Genomic DNA, 11,158 nt, shown 5'->3' with positions numbered 1-11,158 from the left:
ACCTTTGTTTGTGGAGAGCATAAATAGGTTGCTCTCATTTTCTTCAGTCAGATATGAAATTGGAATTGCTTACTTGAAACACACAGCCTGTTCACTGGGCCATCTTGATCACTTCTCTTAGGCCCAACAGCTATTCTCAGGAGGGGTTCTGCCTGGGCGACTGCAAGTCGGCCATTTCACCTGACAGCAGGCTCTCTGTGTGCCTTATGAGTTGGTAGAGAGGGTTAAAAATATCTCTGTATTTATTTTTTTTCATGTATTTTTGTTTTAAGCAACTTGTCTTCCCCCCCCTCCCCCCAGTCTTGGGGCTTTAATTTAGGGCCTGGGCACTGTCCTTGTGCTTTATCAAGAATGGTGCTTCACCACTTGAGCCAAAACACCATGCTAGGCAGGCCTTCTGCCAGTAGGCCACATCTCTTTTTAAATGATCATCAAGTAGTGGTACAAAGAGTTTCATTTCTGCATGTCAGTTTATGAGTACAATGCATCTTGATCTGTGTGACCTCTTACCTCATTCTCCCCCATCTCTTGCAACTCTGCTCATTCCCTCATTACCTTGTTTGACTTTCACACATATCATGGCTGCATTCACCTACCCTTGTTCTCTCCATTTATCTGTCTCCCTTTCCTTGACTTCAATCCCTTCTTGACAACATATTTCAGCTTCCTGCTATTTGGTTAAACGGTAAGTTGGTTGTTCGAAAGAGTTATACCATTGCAAACCCTCCATACATTAGATTATGTTGTATATATTATGACCCTGTATGTGTTTTCACATACGTTTATAATTTAGATATAACTTCCACATATGAGAGAAAACATGAGCCCCTTTGACTCTCTGAGCCTGACTTACTTAACATATTTTTTTTCTAAGCCCATTCATCTCTCTGCCAGTGAGTTAATATTACTATTCCTGATAAAATAAAATTCCATTGTACCTATGTATTTGTATATATTAATATATATTTATATGCATATGTGTACATGTCTATATAGTGTTTTCTTGATCTGTTTGCCCATTGAAGAGTGGTTCCCATACTTGGCTGTGGTGAAAAAACTTGGGTTGTGTGAGTGTCTTTATACTATCCTGAATTGTAAGCTATTTGTTATTAATTTACTTCATTGTTTTTATAATTGTGATGTTCAGAGGGATTACAATGAATCCCTGGATCAGGTAATGAATGCTTTTCCTTTTATATACTGTCTTCTGTTCCCTCACTCTCTCTGACTTGTAATCTTTTCAAAAATTCCATTTTGTGATATGACCACATGCCATGAAATCTACTCTTCCAACCAACCAGTGTTTAAGTGTTCCACACAGTGCTGTTGGCTAGGGTTTTTTTTTTTTGTTGTAGTTGTTTTGTGTGTGTGTGTGTGTGTGTGTGTGTGTGTGTGGTGGGAGGTCATGGGGCTTGAACTCAGCACTGTCCCTGAGCTCTTCAGCTCGAGGCTACCCCCTTACCCCTAGACCTGGCCATTGTCTTTGAGCTCTACAGCTCAAGGCTATCACCTTATCCTGGAGCTAAGCTCCACTTCCCCGTTTTCTAGAGGTCCTTTTGTGCCCAGACTGACTTGGAACCTCGATCCTTAGATCTCGATCCTTAGATCTCAGCTTCCTGAGTAGCTAGGATTACAGGCGTGAACCACGGCACCTAGCTCAAATTTTTTTTTTCATGCATTTTGTAAGCTGTGAGAAGCTATCCGTGTGCAAAGCCCTGTTTATGGTTGCTTGTTATTTTCATAGTTGTAATGATTTTTTCCCCAAGAGAAAACTTTATTTCTACCTTTTAAGTTATATATAGCCTCACGTAGGTATTTATTAACAATATCAATCCAATTGCCCCCTATGCAGGTGCAATCTCATAGCATAGGTAGCTTATAATGCTGCAAAAGTTTGCTTATCTAAAACTTGGAGAAATATTTATTTTTATAAGAACACTCCTTAGATTGCTGATAAGTACAAGTTTCCTTTGGGAGGTAATGAAAATATTTCTGAAATGACATCATGGTGTTTAAATCATGGAGATGGTTATATAACTCTGAATATACTAGGAACCACTGAATTGTACTCTTTATAAAGGGTGAATTTTATGGCTTTTGAATTGTCTCAGTAAAACTGCTATTAGAAGTAAAATAAGCCCTATGCTGGTGGCTCCCATCTATAAACCTAGCTCCTCAACAGGCTGAGATCTGAGGGTTGAGGTCTGAAACCAGCCATGACCACCAATAAATCTCAGAAACTTAGCTCCGGCTAAGGAGCAAAAAGCCAGAACTGGAGGTATGGCTCAAATGGTTGATCACCAGCCATGAACAAAGAAGCTAAGCAAGAATATGAAGCCCTAAGTTTAATCTCCAATACTGCCATGAATAAACAATCTCCCATCTTAAATATTACAAATATTCTTTTTATTTCTTCTATAAATACTTAAGTTCACTTGTAGCACATACAGATTAATATTGAATGTTAAAGTATTATTTTTATCTACTTTCTGCTCCTGTAACAAAATATCTGAGCCTTGCAGGTAACTTAGAAATGAACAGAAATTTATTTGGCTTATGATTCTGAAAGTGGAAAAGTCCCAAGAACCGTGGTGCCAGCATCTCTCAGCCTTTTTGCTGCATCATCCAGTGGTGGAAGACAGATGGGCAAAAGTGAGCTGAACTCGATTTTATAACAAATCTACTCTTACAGCAGCTAATGTACTCCTGTGAAAAAGACATACATCCATTTCTGGAGATAGAACACTTACGACCTAAGCACTTCTTACTAGGCCTCACTTCCCAACACTTAAGTTTCTAACATAAGACTTGTGTGTGGGGAAGGGGTGGCATACATTCATTTTGCAGCAGATAATGTAGTTGAAATATTCTAGTGGTACAAATAGGTGGAGCTGTGGCAGGGGGTGGGAGGATCACATAGGATGACAGTGATGTTGGCCCCGTCCTTGGGCCACCAGTCAGTCTGGATGGGGGTCAGACATGTCTTATGTTTGAAAGTTGAGCTGGATAGTATTTTCTGTCACTGTATTACCAAGAAATGGTGTAATATTAAGGTATACGTAAGGCTAGAAGATGATGGCATTTGGGGAAAGTCAGGGAGGGAAGGATATGGTGAACTTCAAGTACTGAATATTCAGAGCATGTATCACTGGACAGTAAGGTGACAGCCAAGAACTGAGGTGAGGCAGGAAGGCAGACCAGATCTGGACCTGGGCAACTGTCCAAGCTCTAACTGTTTGCTTTGAGAATAGGGTGCTCAGAGACCTTTTCTGCGTTCTTTCTTTTTTTTGGGGGGGGGGGAGTCCTGGGGCTTGGACTCAGGACCTGAGCTTTCTCAAGGCTAGAGCTCTCCCACTTGAGCCACAGACCATTTCCGGCTTTTACTATGCATGTGGTACCAAGGAATCTAACCTGGGTCTTCGTCCATGCTAGACAAGCACTCTACCTCTAGGCCAAACTCCTGGCCCCTGGGTTCTTTTTTTCCCCCCATTTGTAAATTCTTTTCATTTTCTTTATTGTATTTTATTGTAGGGATAAAGGATATAGAGGGGTTACAGTTACATTTGCCAGGTAATGGGTACATTACTTCTCAAACCTTGATACCCTTTCTCATGTTTTTGTCCCCCTTTCCCTCCCCTCACCCCTGGCAATCATCTTGTTTTTCCCCTTCCCTTCCCTATTTCAAATAAACAAGTAAGTGTATTACAGTATACCAGGTAACAAAGTCAGATACACTAATGACATGAAATTAACCATAAGTCGCCAAAAAAAAAAAAAGAGAGAAAAGAAATAAGGAGTAAATCACGCAGCTAATCATTTATTGACATCTAGTATGTCATTTACTTTTTTAGATTTATAGTAACAAAGCATTAACTTGTTTTGGGTGAGTACCTGACAAACAGAAACAGATGATCTGAAACCAATTTTTCCTCCCAAGAGGCCATTCACATTCTCTTTCTGTTGGTTTCCTGCAGTAAAGTTTCAGGAGCAAGATTTTGTTACTGGGCATTTTCCTGTCAAAAACACATACCTTATTATACATGTAGTCTTCTGACAAAAATTTAAATTCCCGAAGACCAAGCCATCCTTTTCTCAAAGGACAAAATACAGACAGACTAATACCTTTACAAAAGCTTGAGGTAGGTGTAAGAATCCTCTTGGAGATTTCCACACAACTTACTTTTTTATTTGTGAAAAATGTTCAAGGCACAGGAATTGAAACAATACCTATACATATCCAATTCAAAGTCAGATTATCCTGTCTTGAACCCATTTCCTGGAGACAACTGTCACTGATCAGGTTCTTGGGATTCTTTCCAGAAATGTCGAGGTAGATAATGCCTTCAACCATGTGAAAATTCCAGATGGAAACCAGTCAAATCCAGTGCTTGATACTTGGCTTGTTTTAACTAACAAGTGTTGTGAATATTTTTCCTTACTAGTACATACAGTATTGGTGTTTTGTTGTTGCTTTTCGATAGCTCAATTGAAGTATGGATTCACCGTAAATAATTACCAAATAGATTATTTGAAAGTGCATTTGTTTTAAGTATACCAATTGATCTTTAGTAAATGGAGGATTGTGCAGATGTCAAGTACCCTAGTCCAGATTTAGAACCTTGAGATTATTTACAGTCCCTCCACATTCTTACCCTCAGGCAACCACTAATCTACTTGCTATTTCTAGAGATTGATTTTACTCTTTTCAACAGTGGCCAGAGGTCTAATTTGTGGAAGTATGAAAATATATTTAACTAGACTCCTGCCAAGCAAATTTAGCTTTTGCTGATGTTTTATTTTGCTGCCTTCACGTTTCCTTTTTTTTTTTTTAAAATGGAGAAGATTGAAATTATGCCTTAAGCTGCACTTGGTTAAGACTGATAAGGGAGTTTGAGCTGGAATTGTTGTAATTTTTTTTCCCACTCATTAGCTACAGAACTGGAGAAGGATCTTAGGGCCTGGGTGATTGTCTGCAGTTGAATAGAAACTGCCTGAGGTCTTCCCTGAATGAAGTGGCAGTCCAGCCCTGAATGACTATTTTATGCAGGTGGTAGATTTATACATGATTGGAGCTGAGAAGAATTGATTATTTCAGCTTTTGCCTTTGTCTCTAATTAGAGGGATTCAGGAAGTCACAGTGTTTAGGGATATGTCTTAGGATAGATTTTCCAAACTATGTAGGGCCCTGTTACTGGGTTGTGAACTGTGACCCTGTTTTAAAACACAAGTAGAAATAATAAAATCATAAATAGCTTGTGTGTTATCAAGTTAAGTCTTGTTCTCTGAAATGTCAATGTTATATGTGTATAAATGTGTGTGTGTGTTGGTTGTGTAAACAGAATAATTTCAACCCAGGGATCAAACATCTTATATAACTAGGCATAAGATAAAGCAGCCATCATCCCAGGGCTTCTTCCTCACCCTGGCCATCAGCACCACCTGGGAACTCGTTCGAGTGGCGTGTGTTCTCCTGAGCATACACACCGAGTAAGAATTGCGGATGGGTACCCAGCAACTCTGTTGAGCTTTCCAGGTAATGCTGCTAGCTGGAGTATTTGTGGAGAACCGCTGGAGTCTCTGGACAATGTAAAAGAGACTTCTCTCTACCTGTGACATCCTCTGATTTGGGCCAGTTGCTTTGTTTTTGTTTTTTGTTGTTGGAATTGTTCTGTTTTGTTGTGTGCTGGTCTAGAGCTTGAACTCAGGGCCTAAGCACTGTCCTTTGCCTTTTTCACTCACAGCTGATGCTCTACCTCTTAAACCATGCTTCCCCTTCTGGGTTTTAACCACCATCATCAGATCTCACAAGCCTCCCGAGTATTTAGTACTACAGTAAGCCACCATCATCTGGCTTGATATCTATCCTTATTTCTAGAAGTATCTGTATTTCTGTGAACCAGAGAGTTTAAAGAAGCTTCTGTGTTGTTTCAGAACTGTGGTTCTACCTACACAGGGGAACTTTATTCCTGGGGAAAGGCACTGAGGATAGGAGTGGAGAGGAGACATTGGTAGTGTTACCTGCTGCATGGATACAGAGAGATAAATGAGATGCAGATGTTGAAAGTCAAGAAGAGAGGGCCCTGCACTGACATCTAAGATGCTTTCCTCAGTTCTAAGCCTGTGGTAACATTGATGTGTTAGAATTCTGAGGTTAGGATGTGGCTCCAGGAGATGGTGAACCTTCAGACAGTGGTGATTGAAGACAATACACACAATGCACTTAAAGGTGAACCATGTTCCCCTTGTAATGTTTAGCTTAGGGGTATCTGTCTCTTCTACCCCTATATTCCACTTAGGTACAGTCTTGTATCTGGGGTGTGTGTGTGTGTGTGTGTGTGTGTGTGTGTGTGTGTGTGTGTGTGTGTGTGTTCTATATTTTCCAAAGGCCAGATCCCTTGATATTTAGGCTAGAGACTTGTGTTTCTTTCTCTGAATCAACAGGGGGTGGCAGTGATTGGCAGAAGGAAACCTGCTTAGCTCCTGCCCTCAAAATCTTCAGACTCTTACAGCTCCTTTTTCCTCTTGGTAGCTCCACCACCTCATGTAATGTACTGTGAATCCAGGAAGGACTGCCCTCCACATTCATGGCCATTTTGCTGTAGGATGTAGGATGTAGGATGTAGAGTTAGTTTGCAGTTACTTTTCCTATAGGATTCCAAATCCTTCACAAATAATAGCTGTCATAATTTTCACAAACTCATTCTAGAACATTGATCATGTGCTGTATGATTTGTAAACATTTGAAGAATTAATCCTTATAGCAACTGAGTATGATAGAGTTTTTGGTTTGTTTTCCTTTTGATGCTGATACTGGGACTTGAACTCAGTGTCTTGAGCTCTGGCTGGGCTTTTTCTCTCAAGGCTGGCATTCTACCACTTGAGCCGTACTTCCACTACTGGCTTTTTGCTGGCTAATTTGAGGTAAGAGTCTCAAGGGCTTTCTGCCTGGGCTGGCTTTTAGTTGCCATCCTAAGAGCTCAGCATTTTCAATAGTAAGGATTACAGGCACAAGCCATCCACACCTATTAGCATCTTATATTTGTATAGTATATATTTGTTACTATTGACTAATATGATACATTGTTACTTATTAGCATATACTAACTGTACAAAGTAGTATGATTGATATCGCCATATATACGTATAATGTACTTTAATCAAATATACCCTCTTTTTGGGGGGGGATCAATTGTGGGACTTGAACTCTGTCTGGTCATTATTCTTGAGCTCTTCAGCTCAAGGCTAGTGCTCTACTACCTGAGCCACAGCACCATTTCCAGTTTTCTAGTGGTTAATTGGAGATGAGTGTGGTGTATTTTCCTGCCCGGGCTGGCTTTGAACAGTGATCCTCCAATCTCAGCCTCCTGAGTAGCTAGGATTAAAGACATGAGGCCACTAGTACCCAGCCTGCTTGTTCAAATAATTTTAATGGGTTTCATTTTCTACTTTCACATGTGCACATAAAATACTGCAATCAATATCATGCATTATTGTTAATTAACATTAGGGTTCACTCAGTTTGTTAGGCAGTTCAGTGAAGTTTGACAAATGCACAGTGATATATCTCCCATCACACTGTCCTATAAAATAGTTTCCAAAGTTGGATGCTGGCGGCTGAAGCCTATAATTCTAGCTACTCAGGAAGCTGAGATCAAGGTTTGAAAATAGCCTGTATAGAAAAGTCCTTGAAAGTCTTATCTTTAGTTTAACCACCAAAAAACCAGAAGTGTAACTGTGGCTCAAATGGTAGAGTACCAACCTTTGGTGGAAAAACTAAGGGATAACAGCCAGGCTCCAAGTTCAAGCCAAACCCCCCCCCCAAAAAAAAATGGTTTCCCTGCTCTGAAAAAAACCCATACTTCCCTGATTAACTCTGCCCACCGCTAAGCTTCGATGCACTCTGTTGCTTTGCCCTTCTGCATGTCTTGAATTTGGGAATGTCAAGGTACTCAGCCTTTTCAGATTGGCTAGTCTTCACAATTAAGATGTTTTGTGTCTTTTCATGGTTTTATAGCTCATTTCTTTTTGGCACTGAATATTATCCAAATGTGTCAGTTTATCCTCCAGGTACCTACTAGACACAGCTTGGCTGCTTCAAAGCGTATGTGTTTGCAGGTTGTCTGTGAGGTCTTGGGAGAGTGGTCCCAGGACTTCTCAGTGTCTGTCCTTGTGCTGATATCTGCCCATCATACCTATACCAACCTAAGCTGACCTACCTCTGCCTGGAGTTCCCCTGCTTCATGGGAAACATTGAGAAAATTGGGACATAGAGGTCTTAAAATATGAATCAATATCTGTTAGTCTTGGTTATTATGTACTCACTGTTTTCTCTTTGGTTCATATTATTATCACTTCTTATTTTGGTCTGTTGGGTAGTATTTTACTCCAAAGTGTGAATGATTGTCTCAGCTTTTACATAATGATTTTCAAGTATTTAGTTTGTGGAAGAATAAAGAAACATAAAATCTGCAACTTTTTTCTTTGAATCGTGTGTGTGTCTGTGTGTATGTGTACACGTACTGTACATGTGCACCATTCTTGTGCCTTGAACTCAAGGCCTGGGTGTTGTCCCTGAGTTCTTTTGCTCCTGACTAGTGATCTACCACTTAAACGACAGTTTTACTTCTGGCTGTTTTGGTGCATAATTGTAGATAAGAGTCTTATGGACTATTTTTTTTAACTGTAATATGATTTTATTTCATCCTTTTCATATTGGCAGATAAGAACTCATCAATATCCAGAGTAGTTGAGAATGGAAACAGACTGCTCACACCATGATTCTGGCAACTCCTTTGGTAAAAAAAATTGGCAATAATTAATCATTTGAAGGTGAATATTTACTATAATAACAATTATATGTAGTCACATATCCTAGAGAAATTCTTTTTTTTTACTTCCCATTTTTATTTTAATATTGAATCTAAAAAGTCCTGGCTATTATCTTATGGACTTTTCTTTCTTGGGTTGGCTTTGAGCCCATGATTTTCAGTTCTCTGCCTTCTGAGTAGCTAGGATTGCAGGTGTTAACCGCTTGCACCAGTCTGCAAGCATTTTAAGTATGGGTTCTGCGTTCATTATACTTCATCATTAGGCAACTACCACCACCTGTATGCCAAACTTAAGTCTTCCTTGAAAGTTTGGTACAGCCCAAGTCTTGAGTTTATGGTGTTTATGCCTTAGGTTTTTCCTTTCTTTCCCTCTCTTCCTTGTGGTACAAAGAATGTTGAATGTGGGGCCTTGTATGCAAGTGCTCTGTTACTAGCCATACCTCTAGTCCTCTAAAACTTTCATCTGTACGTGTGATCATTTTTAACAGAAGAATTCCTGGGCACTAGTGGCTTATGCCTATAATCCTAGCTACTCTGGAGGCTGAGATCTGAGGATTGTAGTTCAAAGCCAGCCTAGGCAGGTAAGTCCATGGATCAATCTGATCTCCAAGTAACCACCAGAAAACTTGAAGTGGAGCTCAGGCTCAAATAGTAGAGTGCCAGCTGTAAGCAGAAAAGTTCAGGGCCTGGATTTAAGCCCAACGGTGAGGGGCCCGGCAGAGAGAGAATTAAAAAATCCACTCAAAGCTCTTTTTGGCCATACAGTCCTATCAGTTAGCTTGTGGTACATTCTTCTGTAGTACTACCCTAAAACTTCAGTGACTTGGACAACAATCTTTGTGTCTCCCTTATGTAGGTGTCGGTTACATTGTCAGGACAAAACACAGGGAGCTGGGGAATGTGCAGCTATGTGCATAGGAGTTAAAGGAACTTGGGTTGGTGAATTGGCAGCATTCTTAGCCATATTAAGTAAGATTCTGTAAGTACATGTAGCTGTCCCCTGTCCGGGTGGAGTGACAGCCATTGTGTGGTTTCTCAGATCTGGAAAGGCTACAGGCCTTTCTCCTCTTACTCCTTTCCTGCTCCTACATCTGTGTGAGCCTTTTTACACAGAGCTTCCTAGAATGAATACAATTATATGGTGTTATTCTTATAAACACTTTCTACAGAAGGCCATTTTATAAAACTCTTAAGAAAAGCCATAAAAATCCTTTACACTAATAAACACAGTCCTAGTCAAACATTTTAAAAAAATGTCAGGCTTGATGCTTTCCAGCCATAGATTTGGCTCAAGAGAACTGTACACTCTTCTATTTGCTTGTCTTATGGGTATTCTGCTTATCTTCCATTAGGAAAGGATCTCTGCCAAGTACTGGTAGCTCATGTCTATAGTCCTAACTTCTCAGGAAGCTGAGATCTGAGAATCTTAGTTCAGAGCCAGCTGATGCATGAAAACCTTTGGGACTGTTAATCTCCAAATAACCTAAAAGCTAGAGCTGAAGGTGTAGTTCAGATGATGGAGCACCAGCTGTGAGCCAAGTAAGAACATAAGGCCCTGAGTTCAAGCTGGAGTACTAGCACAAAACGAAACAAAAAGGAGGGGAAAGAGTGAAGTGGGAGGGGGGAGGAGGAGGAAAGATTGGAGTGTGGAGGGTGGGGGGTGGCAAAGATTTACTTTGGAACTGGAGAGAGATGCTACCAAATTTGGAATGAAGCTGGGTGCCAGTGGTTCACGCCTGTAACCCTAACTACTCAGGAGGCTGAGATCTGAAGATCATTCAGAGCCAGCCAGAGGCACTAAAGTCTAGGAGACGCTATCTCCACTAACCACCACAAAATCCAGAAGTGGCGCTGTGGCTCAAGTGATAGAGTGTTAGCTTTAAGTTGAAGAGCTCAGGGACAGTGCCCAGGCCCAGAGTTCAGGCCCCAGGATGGACCAAAAAAAAAAAAAAAAAAAAAAAAAAAGAGTGAGATTATTTCTAAATAAAATTGGGAATAAATGGCTCAGGGACAGCACCCAGGCCCAGAGTTTTAAGCCCCAGGATGGACCAAAAAAAAAAAAGTGGAATGAGATTATTTCTAAATAAAACTGGGGAATAAATGGGCACTGTTTGCACTGTGGATTATTCTGAGAGCAGACTCCCTGCCTTCAGCTAATTGGATTGTTATGCAATCTAAACATATTGTTTAGAAGCAGATCCACAACTTGGGTGACTTGGTGGGACTCGTTCATGGTCAATGTTAATTTTGCACATGGAAAAGCCTTTCAGCTGAATTTCCATTTGCCAGCTAACTTTAAGCCCTGTGGAAGTTTTTCCAAATTAAAATGA

Source organism: Megascapheus bottae, chromosome 9, assembly GCF_031878675.1.
Source record: "Megascapheus bottae isolate mThoBot1 chromosome 9, mThoBot2.hap1, whole genome shotgun sequence".
In the NCBI taxonomy this organism is placed as follows: Eukaryota; Metazoa; Chordata; class Mammalia; order Rodentia; family Geomyidae; genus Megascapheus; species Megascapheus bottae.
The sequence above is the reverse complement of the archived record's forward strand: the minus strand, read 5'-3'. Positions refer to the sequence as shown.